Source organism: Myxocyprinus asiaticus, chromosome 18, assembly GCF_019703515.2.
Source record: "Myxocyprinus asiaticus isolate MX2 ecotype Aquarium Trade chromosome 18, UBuf_Myxa_2, whole genome shotgun sequence".
Classification (NCBI taxonomy): Eukaryota; Metazoa; Chordata; class Actinopteri; order Cypriniformes; family Catostomidae; genus Myxocyprinus; species Myxocyprinus asiaticus.
The window spans coordinates 31,476,104-31,482,398 of record NC_059361.1 but is presented as its reverse complement, the minus strand read 5'-3'; positions in this window follow the sequence as shown (position 1 = coordinate 31,482,398).

The window sequence follows — 6,295 nt, the reverse complement described above, 5'->3', positions numbered from 1 at the left end:
TTTGTGGGGAAATGGGGCAGATATCTGTCATTTCTGGAGGGCTTTCGGGGAGGGGCAGTGGAGAGAGAGGTGTAGTTGTCAATATGTGTGAATATTATTTTATTTTATTTTATATATAAAAATGTGTGTGCCTATAATCATGAATGACCACTGGGATGTTGTTGGGGCCAGGGTGGGGTTGGGGATTGGGAGAGGGAGAGGTAATAGTGGGGGTTAATTGTTGATTCTGTGTATATATGTTTTGTTTTTCTGTGTTTAATAAGTGAATCAATAAAAAAATTGTTAATAAGAAAATGTGTAGTATTCTTTCAAGAGCTGGACCAAGAGAGAGGAAACATGTGTTGCCATGCTACAGTAATTTCCGATAGTCCAGCTGCACAAAAGCGAATACGTTGCATATGACTTCAGGTTTGGTGCGGGCATAAGAAAATTTCAGATCATACAATTTCTTGATCAATTTCACAGTGCAGTCAAAAAAAATAGCTAACATTTGGTGTGGCACACTTACTTTTAGCAGCATCCACATGCTTTTTTGTATGAACATGCAGCACAATCATGGGCAATGGAAAAGCGAGCTCCATAAATGTCACACCTCAATTTACTAGGCTCTGACTGTGACTCCTTTTTTAGAAATGTAAACTCTTTTTGAAGATCCTCATTAAATGTACATGCATGCTTCCTTGAATTTTTTCCAGCTGCAATTTCATCTGTGTGCTCTTTTGAATGGACTCTTCAATCAGTTCACTAACTGGACGTCTATTGATGGGGGATTGTGATTGGATAGTTCAATCCAACCATGTACTTCAAATAACATGGTGTGATTTTATTGGTTTTACAAGCCGTATCCTTGGCCACCTTTGATTAGAATACTCATGTGAAATACTCCTGGGTTGAAAGGTAATAAAACACCAACATTTAACCCGCAACAACCCACAGTATGTGATGTATTTGCCCGGACAATGAAATACCCGACCGGTAGCCCATGATGGAGAGAATGCACAGATGAAGTTGGTTAGTTGCCAAAGAGATGTTGCTCTCACAACTGTTGAAAAGCTGTCTGGCACTTAATTTTTTTTTTCAGTTTCATTTGAATTTTTTGTTAAAATGAAAAAGAAAGTTCAAAGTTTGAAATCAGGGCCTGGGTAGCGAGTATTGACGCTGACTATCACCCCTGGGGTCACGAGTTCGAATCCAGGGTGTGCTGAGTGACTCCAGCCAGGTCTCCTAAGCAACCAAATTGGCCAGGTTGCTTGGGAGGGTAGAGTCACATGGGGTAACCTCTTCGTGGTCGCTATAATGTGTGGTTCTTGCTCTCGGTGGGGCACGTGGTGAGTTGTGCGTGGATGCCGCGGAGAATAGCGTGGGCCTCCACACAACAAGTGTTGCTCAACAAGCCACAAGATAAGATGCGCGGATTGATGGTCTCAGACGCGGAGGCAACTGAGCCATCACGAGGACTTAGAGTGCATTGGGAATTCCAAATTTTAAAAAAAAAGGAATCAAGCTGCCTTGCGTTATTGTGTAGGCTATTGCTTAATGAAAATGACCCCATAGTACCACCTAGCATCCAATCAGTGGTAATACCAGTGTTAGTCGGTTTGAACGTGAACACCACAGCGGTGTGAAAATTATGATACCGTGGCACGTCTAATTTGAACCTGGATATTGAGTATTTCTGTGTAATATTCTGTGTTGAAAATTTTTCTTATTTTAATTATTTAGATGTGCATCTCACTAGTAGTTTAATTTAATAATAGTTTCTCTAAACTCAGCAAAAAAAGAAACATCCTCTCACTTTCAACTGCTTTTATTTTCAGAACACTTAACATGTAAATATTTGTATGAACATAAAAAGATTCAACAACTAAGATAACTGAACAAGTTTCACAGACATGTAACTAACAGAAATGGAAATGGAATAATGTGTCCCTGAACAAAGGGGGGGTATTGGGGGGGTGTCAAAATCAAAAGTAACAGTCAGTATCTGGTGTGGCCAGCAGCTGCATTAAGTACTGCAGTGCATCTCCTCCTCATGGACTGCACCAGATTTGCCAGTTCTTGATGTTACCCCACTCTTGGACATTTCTGGGGGGAATGGCCCTAGCCTTCACCCTCCGATCCAACAGGTCCCAGACGTGCTCAATGGGATTGAGATCCGGGCTCTTCGATCCTAGCTCCACCCTCTTAGGAAATGAGGAAAGGAAGCAAGGAAAGGAAACGAGGATGAACAAGTTTTGGGGAAGAACAGTTTTTCACTTTTCAATTTCAGGAAAGAATTAAAAAACAGTACTCTATCATGGACGACGATGCCCTCACAAATGTAACACTCACACCAAAACTTGTTCATCCTCGTTTCCTTTCCTTGCTTCCTTTCCTTGTTTCCTAGCTCCGCCCTCTTAGGAAATGAGGAAACTATGCAAGGAAAGGAAATGAGGACGGAGGAATCAAAGCAAGACAGATTTGTGAAATGGAATGTCTCGCTCATGCACCTCTGCAGCGCGCCTTTGATTTCTAATGACAAATTGAACAGCTGTATTATCTCGCTTCACTTAAGGGATGTTATGTTCTTGACATTTCAGCCTTTGTTACTGTAACTACCCAGTACTTGAAAATGTTTTCTTCATCTGAAAAAAATAGTGAATAAATAAATAAGATGCTTAAGAATTGAAAATATGATTAAATGAATAAAAATTGTAAATCAAATAGCCTACTAATTTTCTAGGCCTATTAACACATAACATCAAATCACATAATTAACAGACATTTACAACTACATAAGTAACAGGTGTGGGTTATCCTAATTACAATGTCTATTTATACAATGCAGTTTACAGTGATTTTGTCTGAAATAAAGATGAGAACAGACAAAGGCCTGTGTTGCACCCTGGCAGGACACCAGATTTGTCGTCCACGACGGTGGAAAGCCTGACTTCTTCGAATTGCATTGCTCATGTCTTAGGTAAATTTTTTGGAGATGGGTCAATTTTAATGCACTACAGTTTTAAAAGATGAAGTGATGATACTTATTCACTATATGCTCAAGTTTTTATCTGTCTGCCAGAGAAAAATAACTATGGCCATCACTTTTAAAACATATGTACATTTCACATTTGTATATACAGGTGCATCTCAATAAATTAGAATGTCGTGGAAAAGTTCATTTATTTCAGTAATTCAACTCAAATTGTGAAACTCGTGTATTAAATAAATTCAGTGCACACAGACTGAAGTAGTTTAAGTCTTTGGTTCTTTTAATTGTGATGATTTTGGCTCACATTTAACAAAAACCCACCAATTCACTATCTCAACAAATTAGAATACATCATAAGACTAATAAAAAACAAAAACATTTTTAGTGAATTGTTGGCCTTCTGGAAAGTATGTTCATTTACTGTATATGTACTCAGTACTTGGTAGGGGCTCCTTTTGCTTTAATTACTGCCTCAATTCGGCGTGGCATGGAGATGATCAGTTTGTGGCACTGCTGAGGTGGTATGGAAGCCCAGGTTTCTTTGACAGTGGCCTTCAGCTCATCTGCATTTTTTGTTCTCTTGTTTCTCATTTTTCTCTTGACAATACCCCATAGATTCTCTATGGGGTTCAGGTCTGGTGAGTTTGCTGGCCAGTCAAGCACACCAACACCATGGTCATTTAACCAACTTTTGGTGCTTTTGGCAGTGTGGGCAGGTGCCAAATCCTGCTGGAAAATGAAATCAGCATCTTTAAAAAGCTGGTCAGCAGAAGGAAGCATGAAGTGCTCCAAAATTTCTTGGTAAACGGGTGCAGTGACTTTGGTTTTCAAAAAACACAATGGACCAACACCAGCAGATGACATTGCACCCCAAATCAACACAGACTGTGGAAACTTAACACTGGACTTCAAGCAACTTGGGCTATGAGCTTCTCCACCCTTCCTCCAGACTCTAGGACCTTGGTTTCCAAATGAAATACAAAACTTGCTCTCATCTGAAAAGAGGACTTTGGACCACTGGGCAACAGTCCAGTTCTTCTTCTCCTTAGCCCAGGTAAGACGTCTCTGACGTTGTCTGTGGTTCAGGAGTGGCTTAACAAGAGGTATACGACAACTGTAGCCAAATTCCTTGACACATCTGTGTGTGGTGGCTCTTGATGCCTTGACCCCAGCCTCAGTCCATTCCTTGTGAAGTTCACCCAAATTCTTGAATCGATTTTGCTTGACAATCCTCAAAAGGCTGCGGTTCTCTCGGTTGGTTGTGCATCTTTTTCTTCCACACTTTTTCCTTCCACTCAACTTTCTGTTAACATGCTTGGATACAGCACTCTGTGAACAGCCAGCTTCTTTGGCAATGAATGTTTGTGGCTTACCCTCCTTGTGAAGGGTGTCAATGATTGCCTTCTGGACAACTGTCAGATCAGCTGTCTTCCCCATGATTGTGTAGCCTAGTGAACCAAACTGAGAGACCATTTTGAAGGCTCAGGAAACCTTTGCAGGTGTTTTGAGTTGATTAGCTGATTGGCATGTCACCATATTCTAATTTGTTGAGATTGGTGGGTTTTTGTTAAATGTGAGCCAAAATCATCACAATTAAAAGAACAAAAGACTTAAACTGCTTCAGTCTGTGTGCATTGAATTTATTTAATACACGAGTTTCACAATTTGAGTTGAATTACTGAAATAAATGAACTTTTCCACGACATTCTAATTTATTGAGATGCACCTGTACATCATTGAATAACTGCTATTCCCAGAATTTTAGCCAACACATAGACCTGTTAAAAAAAGCAAGAAACCACACAATAAATGCCACCCATAGTGTTCGTTGTTGAATGTTACCTCTTCATTCACATTAATATGAGGTCTTTTACATTACAGATTGAAAGCACACCTGCACCAGTCTACACTCAAATTAATGCTACTGTTCCAGTGCTACAAAAATACTTTGATGGGGAGCAAGACTTCATGGTGGATTAAAGTCAGGTCTCTTTGGAAACCTTAAGAAGTACATTGCCCCATGATGGCACACATGGCTGGGGACACCACATTACTGTCCTGATAACTGTGTACTAGCTGGTGTCTCGGGCATTTCAGGTGCCTGTAGCCTCTGTGTGCATGCTTGTTCACACAGGAACCAACAAAATTGCAACTCTATGGCAACAGACTATTGAATTGCCCACTGCTCAGGAGCTCAATGAAGTTGGCCTTGGGTTCGAACATCTAGCCAATAGGCTGGTCTTTTCAATGTGTGTGGGAGCCATAGACGGATGCCATGTCCTTAAAACCCCCTCTGGACCAAGTGGCCAGGATTACATAAACAGGAAGCTGTTCCTATCCATCCAGATGCAGGCAATATGTGATGGAAAATGCAGGTTCCTGAACATCTTCACTGGGTATCCTGGTTCTGTCCATGACACCAGACTCCTGAAGAACAGCAGGATATACAGAGAGGCTCTGTATCCTCAACCAGGATCCTTCATTATGGGAGATGGTGTTTACCCCTGCATGATCCATTCTATGGCCATCATTACTCCATACCGGCAGCCAGTCCAAGGGAGAGTACAGGCTCACTTCAATTGCCATAATGCCAAGGCTCGCAGCATAATTAAGAGGGTCTTTGGTATGCTTAAGACATGCTGGAGATGCTTGCTGTTCAAGGCTCTTGAAGTAGACCACACCTTTGCTCCAACAATCATCATGGCTTGTGCTGTCCTGCATAACATCTGTCTGACAACAGGTGACATCATTGAAGCCACTGAAGCTGTAGTTGACATTGGTTAGCCTCCACCTCATCCAGTGAGAGGGGAAAAAGGTGGGAATGGCTGGCGAGATAGGATGGTGGCACAACTCTCAGCTCCGCAGGTGTATCCTGTTGAATTAAATGAGCATGATTATTTGTAGTTGTGATTTTATTTTTGTTTTGACTCAAATGATTTATTTTCCCCACAATGTGATTGTGTATGTATGGTCATTAAAATACTTTCTCTTTGACATGATTTCCTGTAGCCTTTTTTACACTCATTGCTGTATGCACACTACTAAATATGTATATACAATTTCAGCCTAACTCCACACATTCAATGTTTACACTACTTTCAAATATTTCACACACATGTATAAAAGTAATGTTATGACATGTCATACATTTTCGTATCAGTCTATGATTCCAAATTATTCTAGTGTGCCTTAAGATGGTAACCTGTTTCACACACAAGTATTCTGCTGTGCAAAGGCAAAAGGCCGAAACTTCGTTTTTGGTCGAAAATGAGTTATTGATATTTTTTAGATATCCTCCTTTATCATGTGGATAAGTATCTTGAG